Source organism: Triticum dicoccoides, chromosome 6A (assembly GCF_002162155.2).
Source record: "Triticum dicoccoides isolate Atlit2015 ecotype Zavitan chromosome 6A, WEW_v2.0, whole genome shotgun sequence".
Lineage (NCBI taxonomy): Eukaryota > Viridiplantae > Streptophyta > Magnoliopsida > Poales > Poaceae > Triticum > Triticum dicoccoides.
In genome coordinates this window covers 144,732,413-144,745,161 of record NC_041390.1, presented here as the reverse complement: position 1 = coordinate 144,745,161, position 12,749 = coordinate 144,732,413, and positions in this window count along the sequence as shown.

The following is a 12,749-nucleotide window of genomic DNA, read 5'->3' as shown; positions in this document are numbered from 1 at the left end:
CGGCCGTCCTGCACGTCGCCACTCGGTTGTGCATGTCTTCACCACTTGGCCGCTCCGTGCGTCGCCTCTCGGTTGTGCCTACCTTCACCACATGGCCGCTCCGTGCGTCACCACTTGGCTGGACACGTAGTTCTTCACTCGGCCACGTCGCGCATCCTCACTCGGCCGCCCCGCGCGTCGCCACTCGGTTGTGCACATCTTCACCACTCGTCCGCCCCGCGCGTTGCCACTCAGTTGTGCACGTCTTCATCATTCGACCACCACGCACAGCATGACTCAGATGCTCCACGTGTCGCCACTCGGTCGTGCACGTCTTCACCACTCGACCGCCCCATGCGTCATCACTCGGTTGTACACATCATCGCCCCTCGGCCACCTCGCACGTCACCATTAGTTGGACATGTCTTTACCTCTACACCCCTAGCACGGGAATGACTAAGTTACTCATATGATCAAACGTCATATCACACTCTGTAGCAAGCATACCTCTTTCAAACATCACTCGGGGGCTACGCACAACCGTTGGCCATGCCGTCCTCGGGGGTTACGCCCATTCGGTCGACCCATTGATCACATCAGGAATATCTTTCTGACCATACATACAAGTGCCACCAAATTTGTCCTTGCAGTCAACATACCCAGATCAGGTGGGAAGCACGTCCACTCGGATAAATACCCCTTTCACGCAAAATCTAAAGGTCAATATAAGAAGTACTACTGGAACGACCACTCCGTGGAGTGTCCAACTTTTTTCTACAGTCGGCAGTTTCAAAGCCGAGTTCATTCACCGTGCCGAGAGCACGGAGATTCACCTGCTTGACCGAGTTCCAGGCTGAATTTATTTTGTGCCGAGTGCACGAAGATTAGTCCGACTGACTCAGCTCCAGGCTGAGCATATTTACCATGTCAAGCGTCTAAAGATGCATCCGATTCACTCAATTTCAGCCTAAAAGATATTTACCGTGTCGACTGCATGGAGGTTTACCAGGAGACTTAAACCCTCTGCCCGACTCATCTAGTCCAACAGAGGCTCGGGGACTACACCTAGTGGGTGCACTCAGCGTGCCCCCACTGGAAGAGAACTCAAAAAGAAACATTTTTCTTGGTCAAGACCAGCTCCATATCACTCAAGTATTACTCGACTTCCGAGTCGAGGAGAAACAAGCTAGACCAATACCAGATCCAGTACTACTCGACCTCTAAGTCGGACAGGAACAAGTTCGATCGGTACCAGCTAAGAAGATTTTTACTTTTCTCAGACCCCCACCGACTGCCCGCAGTCGACGGTGGTCTCGGGGACTACACCCAATGGGTGCACTAAGCGTGCCCCCACTGGAGTAATCTCCACTCGGTACGACCTGACCAGTCCGAGTGATGAACAACAAACAAACAAGTTCTAAAGGCTCCCATCGGCTACCAAAAAATTGCTATAAGGTGAGTTTAACGCTCCTCTGTGGACCTGTCTTGAGCCTTCTTCTAGGACTCAAAGTGTGAAACTCATAAGTTTGGATCAAGAACCGACTCGTATTGACGTTCCTCCGGGATAAGAATGGCATCTCTTCGAGAGAACAGTCCATGCATCAATCTTGTTGCCCAGTTTTAATGACACCTCCATACTCTGATCACAACGTAACCTCTTCCGAGAGAAGATGGAATGTCACCAAGTTGCTCCTCGCGGGCACTTACCCCAGATCAGTCGGGAAGCACGGTACCAGAATCCATTGAGATTTTGTTCAAACATTGGTTGTATGAAAGCACGATGACAAGTATCGAGTATTTCCGTAATCACTCGGACCAAATTGTGTCTTTCACAAGCTCGTTCTGCAAAATCGCAATCAATTCGGGGGCTAATGTTGGGGATACACATAATAGGTAGGCCCACGAAGGGTCGAAATATCATAAAGCATGGGGTCCACACAACATGTGGGTCTAGATAAATTTTATACAGGCGTACTATCCACTCGGACAAGCAGCATACTATCCACTCGACCAAGTAGCAAACCATCCACTCGGATGATAGTTCACCACTCGATCGTACGACTCACTCGAATATACGAAGACCAGCAGGCAGCAAAGCAGTCGGCATCATTCTCATAGTGAGGGCTTGGTAGTGGGCTGGTATTATGGCATTCATGCCCCGCATTGTAACATAGGACGTGAGGGGGTGGCGCACTCTAAATAAGCCACCCCCACCACTAGACGGGGGGCTCTTTTCTTCCACCTCTCTCTCTTTCTAACCATTAGTCTTAGGACATAGCTCATGCATGGAGATCCGCTCTCCCTCTCTCTCTCGAACACACATTGTAATCTCTGGATATATACTCAGGTAAAACAAAGCCTCTTCGGAGCACGAGACGTAGGGATGTTATCTCCACCGTGAGAGGCCCGAACTCGCTAAAACCACCATGTCACCCATATGCATCTCGATAGATCATGCTCCGTTACCCTATACCTTATTATTGTCGGAATCGTTCCTACGATAGTGGGCGCCCCCCCTGCCTCGTGGCCTCCTCGTAGATCCCCCGACGTGAACTGCAAGTCTTCTGGGCTTCTTTCCTTCCAAAAAAGAGTTACGTGAAGTTTTAGGTCAATTGGACTCCGTCTGATTTTTCTTTTCTTTGAGACCCTAAAGCAGGGTAAACACAGAAACTGGCACTGGGCTCTGGGTTAATAGGTTAGTCCCAAAAATGATATAGAAGTGTATAATAAAGCCCATAAACATTCAAAACAGTAGATAATGTAGCATGGAGCAATAAAAAATTGTAGATACGTAGGAGACGTATCAGCATCCCCAAGCTTAATTCCTGCTCGTCCTCGAGTAGGTGAATGATAAAAGAAAGAATTTTTTATGTGGAATGCTAGTTGGCATAATTTCAATGTAATTCTTCTTAATTGTGGTATGAATATTCAGATCCATAAGATTCAAGACAAAAGTTCATATTCACATAAAAATAATAATACTTCAAGCATACTAACTAAGCAATTATGTCTTCTCAAAATAACATGGCCAAAGAAAGTTATCCCTACAAAATCATATAGTCTGGCTATGCTCCATCTTCACCACACAAAATATTTAAATCATGCACAACCCCGATGAAAAGCCAAGCAATTGTTTCATACTTTTGACGTTCTCAAACTTTTTCAATCTTCATGCAATACATGAGCGTGAGCCATGGACATAGCACTATAGGTGGAATAGAATGGTGGTTGTGGACAAGACAAGAAGGAGAAGATAGTCTCACATCAACTAGGCGTATCAAACGGGCTATGGAGATGCCCATCAATAGATATCAATGTGAATGAGTAGGGATTGCCATGCAACGGATGCACTGGAGCTATAAGTGTATGAAAGCTCAAAAAGAAACTAAGTGGGTGTGCATCCAACTCGCTTGCTCACGAAGATCTAGGGCATTTTGAGGAAGATGCCCAATGTTATATGGCTCGAGGGCTCCTTCATGGAGACCATAAAGGGGTGGAAATCGGCGTGGTTCTACATCACCGAGCCACGCGACACCAACTAAGCGGCGGCCCCCGAGTTTCGATCCGGATTCCCTACACGGCTCACTTCCTGGAAAGAGAAGGGCCTGTCCTGGGGTTCATCGGTGGAGCTGGACAAACTCCAGAAATGTATCCGGAATATGACAAGAAAGAAGCTTAAGCTTGTCGACATAGTGCGGGTCATGCTCTTCCGCCGGATCCTCCCGTGCCAACAACGGGATATCAACTTATGGGAGTTCGACCCGGCCTGGCACCAGACTCTGAGCGAGCTCTTCGACACGACGCACAAGGACGTATGGAGGTTGCTATTCAAGGGCGCCGAGGTCCCTCCTTCTCTTACCGAGGACCGCGGGCTAAGCATGAAGTGCCCTGCGAATTCGGTGAGTTCTATACATCCGGTAGGATATTTATTTCCCATAGTTTAACCATGTGCAGGGTCTGAGCTCCATGCCTTTAACAGGACTGGGTGGAGACATCGGGGCAGATTAACTGTCCAGCCCCTCTGCCCGAAGATAATGCAGACGCTCTCCTGACGGAGATGCTGACTCCGTCCCCTTACAAGGTGCCGGAGAAGACGAAGAAGAAGGCCAAGGGAACCCGAAAGAGTTCCCGGCGCCAGGCGATATCGGACTCATCGTTCGATGACTCCGCGATGCACTCCTCCCACGAAGATGAGGAGGAAGATGAAGATGCTCCCCCTCCAGCCGGGGGAGACAAGAAAAGGAGGCCGCCCCAACCGGGGGGGGGCGAAGGGTCCAAGAAGGGAAGGATTCTCCTTCCAGACTACTCCACCACTGCCGCTGAAGGCAAAGACGAGTGGCTGCTCAGGGCCAAGCCCCTAGCAAACTCGTAAGTACTCGGATACCAGAGTAACTCATAGCACACCTTTGTCGCACTGCTTCTCCTAACACCGAATATGATTCTGCAGACCGCCCCAAGCCCGTATCGACATATCTTCGTCAGACGGCTCCTTGCACTCGTCGGATATGGATAGTGATCCACTTCCGACCGCCTCCTCCCCTTGCCCTACGGACAACGCTGAGGTATTGTCTCAAGAGGCACCGGGCCGAGGGGAGACAATACCGGAGGCGCCTCAAGGCGACCTTCCGGATTCCAGGAGCAAAGGGAGTGAGGCTCCCGAGGGCTCCGAGTTCGGCCCTCAGCCGGACACCGTGCCAGAACCTCCAGTGGTTCTGGACTCGGGCAGGCGGCCTCCTTCCAAAAGGGACAAGACGCCTGTGCCGGTGACCTCTGTCCATCCAGAGGCACCGGACAACCTGTTGGGAGCGCTTCGTGGCGCTTCCATCAACGAAGAGCACCGCACTATTATGAGTGCGGTGATCAAGAAGGTTCAGTCCGCCAAGAGCAGACTGACTGAAGCCTGTGCTAGCCTTCTAACAGGCTTTGAGGTAAGTATTTAAAATATAGGAAAAATATTACCACATAGACAGTAGCCCCTGATGCTCTGTTTGGTGTTCACAAAGAAAAGCCGAATAGAGGATCGAATAATATCTGCAGGAGTCTAATACTAGTATGTCTGTATGCGTGTGGAGGCTTCGCTGCTGACCTCTGCCGCACTGACTGCGGAGGTCGCCGCACTGAAGCAGGACCTCGAGGGGTCTGAGAAAGAGCTCGGCCTTGCTAAGAGGCAGCTCGAGGAGAACAAAGGTAAGTAATACCTAGTATATATATATATATATATATATATATATATATATATATATATATATATATATATATATATATATATAAAAGATGCGATTGCAAAATGACAGGATCATCATGAATTTGCCAGGGGCCACGACCGAAGTGGCGACCCTGAAGCAAGCGTTGTCCGAGGCTGAAAACAAAGCAGCCTAGGAGTGCACCGAGCGGGAAAAACAAGAGGCTCGGGTGGGTAAGGTGCAGCAAGAGCTCCGAGCTCTCGTGACGAAGCATGAGGAATTGGAGCTTGACTCGAAGACGCGAGAGTCTGAGCTTGCTGCGGCCCTTGAGAGCGCAAAGAATGCCAAGGCTGAAGCCCAAAAGGCCCTCCGGGAGATTGATGCGGTGAGGAAGATAGCGGTGGGTAAGGCATTCAATATGCAAAGCAAGCATGTGAAAGTAAATTACTTGTTACTTACCCGAATCCGGAGCTCTCCAGGAGCATTCACAGATTTGCCTCGCAGTGTGTCGGATGCCGCAAGGTTTTACCAGGCCGAGGAGGGAAGCTCAACGGAGAAGCTATTCTGGTCTCATTATACTGGGACCAAACACCCGATGCCTCTAAGCGACTAGCTGAAGCAACTGGTCGAGCTGCACAAGCCGGCCGAACAGGCCCTGAAGGGCTTTATAGTCCGGATGTGGCCTGGCGACGCCCTTTCCAACAACTACTTTGGCCTTGTGAGCCGGCTTGTGGATGACTGCCCACAGCTGGAAGTCATCAAGCGGTCCATCTGCATCGAGGGTGCACGCCAGGCTTTCGCCCGTACGAAGGTGCACTGGGCCAAGATGGACGCCGCGAAGCTGGTGAAGGAGGGGCCGCCGCAGGGCAAGGAGCATCGCCACCCCGAGATGTATTATGAGGGTGTCCTGAAGGGTGCCCGTCTTGTAGCGGACGAGTGCGCAAAAGATGTAATCTTTGAATAAACTTGCTTGTGTGATCCTGTATTATGAAAACTTGTTTCATATGCGCTATGCAGCACTTGTTTGAATTTAAAATATTACCTTCTGTTCGGCTGTTTATCAAATCTGAGAGATGGCTAGTCGTCGGCTTCTGCCCCCATGCCACGAGTGCTGGGGTGTTCGGGATAAACCTGAGCACTCTTGTTCCCATTTTTGGGTCCTTCGAGGGAGGTGCTCAGCACAACGAACAAGGCAATCGGACTATAATGCGTTATCACTCTCACTTAGCCATAGAATTCTATAATTTTAAATTTTGGCGAATCCCCTAGTATTCGGAAGACCAAATTCGGGGCGCTATACACGCCTTAAGCCGGACAGAGCCGACTCCTCGCTCTAAGCGGCATAAGTCTTTAGGGACTCGAAACCTCTCGAATAGCGACCAGTCTCTCGCCTTATCATGACAGTCAGTTTTAGCTTTCTCTACTGAGGTGCTTAACCCAGCAGAACCGGGGCACAATCGCAGTAGTTCTCCCAGTGCTACCATGGCCGATACAACAGAACGTAAGGTACCAAAACATGGGAGCCGGGCAAACCCAACTATTGACCCAAGACATGATTCAGAGTTGATGCATATAATGCTATAAGTTCGGGGTGTCGCACTGTCGAAAGTGTTTAGACTTCTCACGCCGTATTATGGGGTATGCTTAAGCCCCTAGCGTATTGGCCGTACCAGAGTGTACGGGTGCTAGATGTCATCAATGAACATATATATATATATAAAGGAAGAATGCAATAATAGTCTTAGTGCTATGCATTCTTTATTCAAAAAGTTGTGTTAAAGCAGAATGATACAAGTAGTGCGATAAGCAAAAAGTAATACTATTTGTCATTTCCCCTCCAAGGGCAAGCTGAGGAATAGTATTAAAGCAAGTATTTCACTCATTGTTGTAATCCACCTGGGGGTTCCGTGGTGTGACGTAGTGTTCTGCCTCATTGGTTGCTGCATCATGTGTTTGGCAATCATGCTGCTGGACAGGGTTTCCAGAGATTAAAGTCCTGAAAGAGAAAAATAACAAAGCGGGAAGCCCCTAGTGCGGTTAAGCCGCGTCTTGGGGCGTGCTGTAGTCATGCCCCCTCCCCATATGTGCCCATGGTATTTTTAATATATAATTATGTACGCGTGGCACGGATTTTGCCGTTTGGCTGGGACCAGGGTGGGGGCCGCATTGCTATGTGAGCTCGGAACATGCCAGGCGGTCCTATTGCCGATTACTCCGGGCGCGCATGAAGGTGTCCGGGTCCTTAATCTCCGAACTAGTGGATTGCCTTAAGAGGCTGCTTTGCGCTTCTGCTGCGAGGGCCGCAGTGTGCTCCTCCATGCGGAGAGAGCGCTATGTGTTTCCATTAACTGTGATGACCCCCCGAGGTCCTGGCATCTTGAGCCTGAGGTATGCATAATGCGGTACGGCATTGAATCTCGCGATTGCGGTTCGCCCGAGCAGTGCATGATAGCCACTGCGGAATGGGACTATATCGAAGATTAACTCTTCGCTTCGGAAGTTATCTGGGGATCCGAAGACCACTTCCAGTGTGACTGAGCTTGTGCAGTGGGCCTCTACACCTGGTATGATGCCTTTAAAGGTAGTTTTTGTGGGTTTGATCCTTGAGGGGTCTATACCCATTTTGCGCACTGTGTCCTAGTAGAGCAGGTTCAGGCTGCTGCCGCGATCCATAAGGACTCGAGTGAGGTGGAATCCATCAATGATTGGGTCTAGGACCAGTGCGGCGAATCCACCATGACGGATACTAGTGGGGTGGTCCCTGCGATCGAAGGTGATCGGACAAGAGGACCATGGGTTGAACTTTGGGGCGACTGGCTCGAACGCATATACGTCCCTTAGCACACGCTTCCGCTCCCTATACTAGTGGGGTGGTCCCTGCGATCGAAGGTGATCGAAGGGGATGTGGGTTGCGTATATCATGTTCAGCATCCGCACTTGTGGGGGGAACCTCTTCTGTCCTCCGGTGTTCGGCTGCCGGGGCTCCTCCTCATCATCGCTATGGGACCCCTTATCTTTGTTTTCGGCATTTAACTTGCCGGCCTGCTTGAACACCCAACAATCCCTGTTGGTGTGGTTGGCTTGCTTGTCGAGGGTGTCGTGTATTTGACACAAGCGATCGAGTATACGGTCCAAACTGGACGGGCCCGGAGTGCTTCATTTGAATGGCTTTTTCCGCTGACCGGGTTTAGAGCCTTTGAATCTGGCATTGACTGTCGTATCCTCACTATTGTCGCTGTTAATGCGGCGCTTATGTTTGTTGCGACGTGACCTACCGTTGCCGTCCTTGGTATCCAAAGTACCATGGTTCTTTGATATGTTATTGCTGCGAGCCAGCCAGCTGTCCTCTCCCACGCAAAAGCGGGGCATGAGTGTCGTGAGGGCTGCCATAGATTTCGGCTTTTCCTGGCCAAGGTGCCGGGCAAGCCATTCATCGCGGATGTTGTGCTTAAAAGCTGCTAGGGCCTCTGCATCCAGACAGTCGACGATTTGATTTTTCTTTGTTAGGAACCGTGTCCAGAATTGCCTGGCCGATTCCTCTGGCTGCTGAATTATGTGGCTCAAGGCATCGGCATCTGGTGGTCCCACGTAAGTGCCCTGGAAGTTGTCGAGGAATGCGGCTTCCAGATCTTCCCAACAGCCAATGGACTCTGTTGGCAAGCTGTTGAGCCAATGTCGAGCTGTTCCTTTGAGTTTGAGTGGGAGGTATTTGATGGCGTGTAGGTCATCACCGCGGGCCATGTGGATGTGCAGGAGGAAATCCTCGATCCATACCGCATGATCTGTTGCGCCATCGTATGATTCTATATTCACGGGTTTGAAACCCTCAGGGATTTGAAGATCCATTACTTTGTCTGTGAAGCATAGGGGGTATGCGGCGCCTCTGTACTGGGCTATATCGCGACGTAGCTCAAATGAGTCTTGCCCGCTGTGTTCGGCCCGGCCAGACTTACTTTTACTGTATCCGGCGTGACGATTATCGTCTCGCATAGTAGCGCGCCCTCTTAATCCTTAGATCGATCTTGCATGTTTTGCTTTGTCCTCCAATATGTCTCGCAGGTCTGGCGTATTTCCCCATGCCTTTTTATTTGAATGGCGTCGGGGTGCGGGCTGAGCTTTCGGTTGGAATGCCTCTCTGTCGCGGCCACGAGGTGGCCGATCAGCCGCGTCATACTTCGGGGATGTAGGTTTTGGTGCTTCCTCCTCCAGTCAGGGTAGCAACCTGCACTTTGGGTAACTCTTGGAGGGGCGTTCGAGTTTATATTCCTTGGCCGCTAGGACTTCAGTCCATCTGTCAGCTAGCAAATCTTGATCAGCTTGAAGCTGCTGCTGCTGCTTTTTCTTAAGGCTATTTGCCGTGGCTATAAGCCGGCGCTTGAAGCGCTCTTGTTCGACGGGATCCTCTGGCACGACGAATTCGTCATCGTCGAGGCTTGCCTCGTCTTTGGAGGGAGGCATGTAATTATCATCCTCCGCCTCTCCATCTGCCGCTCTCTCAGGAGGGCTGGCTTCTCCATCCTCCTGCTCTAAATCTTGCTGGAGGGGACTGTTGTTGCCTTCGGCACTGTTCGGAGTGCTATTATCTCCGGTACCGGTATCACCGCTTTTGCCTTGGCGGGACTTAGAGAGGCGCCGCTGATCGGCGCCCAGTCGGATTCGATAGGCATGGGCGCAGGCAGTTCGAAGTCCGTGGCCGGGGAAGAATCCAGTAGTTTGGCGTCACGGCTCCCGTGAAGGGTAAGGTCAATCCTCGGCTTGATCGCCGCTGAGAGTACGGCCTCCGTGGCGGGGTCTATCCACTCATCCATGGATGGCGCGATTGGCTCCAAATTGAGGGTCGGAGCGGTTGCTGGTGCGATCTCCTAAACACTGTCTGATGGAAGAGCTAAATCATGTTCATCGAGGCCGAGTGGTGCACTTGGCAGGGGCTCAAATCCGTCGAAGATCAAGTCTCCGCGGATATCGGCCGTGTAGTTTAAGCTTCCAAACCTGACCTGATGGCCAGGGGCGTAACTTTCGATCTGCTCCAGATGGTCAAGCGAGTTGGCCTGCAGTGCGAAGCCGCCGAATACAAAAATCTGTCCGGGGAGAAAAGTCTCACCTTGGAGTGCATCGCTACCAATGATTGAAGGAGCCATCAAGCCTAATGGCGACGACACAGAGGAACTCTCAATGAAAGCACCAATGTCGGTGTCAAAACCGGCGGATCTCGGGTAGGGGGTCCCGAACTGTGCGTCTAAGGCGGATGGTAACAGGAGGCAGGGGACACGATGTTTTACCCAGGTTCGGGCCCTCTTGATGGAGGTAAAACCCTACGTCCTGCTTGATTTATTCTTGATGATATGAGTATTACAAGAGTTGATCTACCACGAGATCGGAGAGGCTAAACCCTAGGAGCTAGCCTATGGTACTAGCCTATGGTATGATTGTCTGTTGTCCTACGAAGTAAAACCCTCTGGTTTATATAGACACCGGAGGGGGCTAGGGTTACACAAGGTCGGTTACAAAGGAGGAGATATGCATATCCGTATTGCCTAGCTTGCCTTCCACGCCAAGTAGAGTCCCATCCGGACACGAGACGAAGTCTTCAATCTTGTATCTATTCGGAGTCCAGTAGTCCGACCAAAGGATATAGTCCGGCTGTCCGGAGACCCCCTAATCCAGGACTCCCTCACTTGGCATGATGATTTCAATGATTCTCACATAAAGGAGAAGAATTGAAACATAAAGAGAGCATCATGAAGAATATGACTAGCACATTTAAGTCTAACCCACTTCCTATGCATAGGGATTTTGTGAGCAAACAACTTGTGGGAACAAGAATCAACTTGCATAGGAAGGTAAAACAAGCTTAACTTCAAAACTTTAAGCACATAGAGAGGAAACTTGATATTATTGCAATTCCTACAAGTATATATTCCTCCCTCATAATAATTTTCAGTAGCATCATGAATGAATTCAACAATATAACCAGCACCTAAAGCATTCTTTTCATGATCTACAAGCATAGAAATTTTACTACTCTCCACATAAGCAAAATTCTTCTCATGAATAATAGTGGGAGCAAACTCAACAAAATAACTATCATGTGATTGAAAAATTGAAATCAAGATGACAAGTTTCATTGTTATCATTATTCTTTAAAGCATACGTGTCATCACAATAATCATTATAGATAGGAGGCATGCTTTCATCATAATAAATTTGCTCATCAAAACTTGGGGGACAAAAATATCATCTTCATCAAACATAGCTTCCCCAAGCATGTGGCTTTGCATATCATTAGCATCATGGATATTCAAGGAATTCATACTAACAACATTGCAATCATGCTCATCATTCAAATATTTAGTGCCAAACATTTTATAGATTTCTTCTTCTAGCACTTGAGCAAACTTATCCTTTCCATCATACTCACGAAAGATATTAAAAAGGTGAAGCATATGAGACAAACTCAATTCCATTTTTTATAGTTTTCTTTTATAAACTAAACTAGTGATAAAACAAGAAACTAAAAGACTCGATTGCAAGATCTAAAGATATACCTTCAAGCACTCACCTCCCCGGCAACGGCGCCAGAAAAGAGCTTGATGACTACTACACAACCTTCTTCTTGTAGACGTGGTTGGGCCTCCAAGTGTAGAGGTTTGTAGGAAAGTAGCAAATTTCCCTCAAGTGGATGACCTAAGGTTTATCAATCCGTAGGAGGCGTAGGATGAAGATGGTCTCTCTCAAGCAACCCTACAACCAAATAACAAAGAGTCTCTTGTATCCCCAACACACCCAATACAATGGTAAATTGTATAGGTGCACTAGTTCGGCAAAGAGATGGTGATACAAGTGGTATATGGATGATAGATAATAGTTTTTGTAATCTAAAAATATAAAAACAGCAAGGTAATGAATGATAAAAGTGAGCGTAAACGGTATTGCAATGCGTTGAAACAAGGCCTAGGATTCATACTTTCACTAGTGCAAGTCCTCTCAACAATAATAACATAATTGGATCACATAACTATCCCTCAACATGCAACAAAGAGTCACTCCAAAGTCATTAATAGCGGAGAACAAACGAAGAGATTATGGTAGGGTACGAAACCACCTCAAAGTTATTCTTTCCAATCAATCCGTTGGGCTATTCCTATAGGTGTCACAAACAGACCTAGAGTTCGTACTAGAATAACACCTTAAGACACAAATCAACCAAAACCCTAATGTCACCTAGATACTCCAATGTCACCTCAAGTATCCGTGGGTATGATTATACGATATGCATCACACAATCTCAGATTCATCTATTCAACCAACACATAGAACCTCACAGAGTGCCCCAAAGTTTCTACCGGAGAATCACGACGAAAACGTGTGCCAACCCCTATGCATAGGTTCATGGGCGGAACCCGCAAGTTGATCACCAAAACACACATCAAGTGAATCACGTGGTATCCCATTGTCACCACAGATACGCACGGCAAGACATACATCAAGTGTTCTCAAATATTTAAAGACTCAATCCGATAAGATAACTTCAAAGGGGAAACTCAATCCATTACAAGAGAGTAGAGGGGGAGGAGAAACATAAGATCC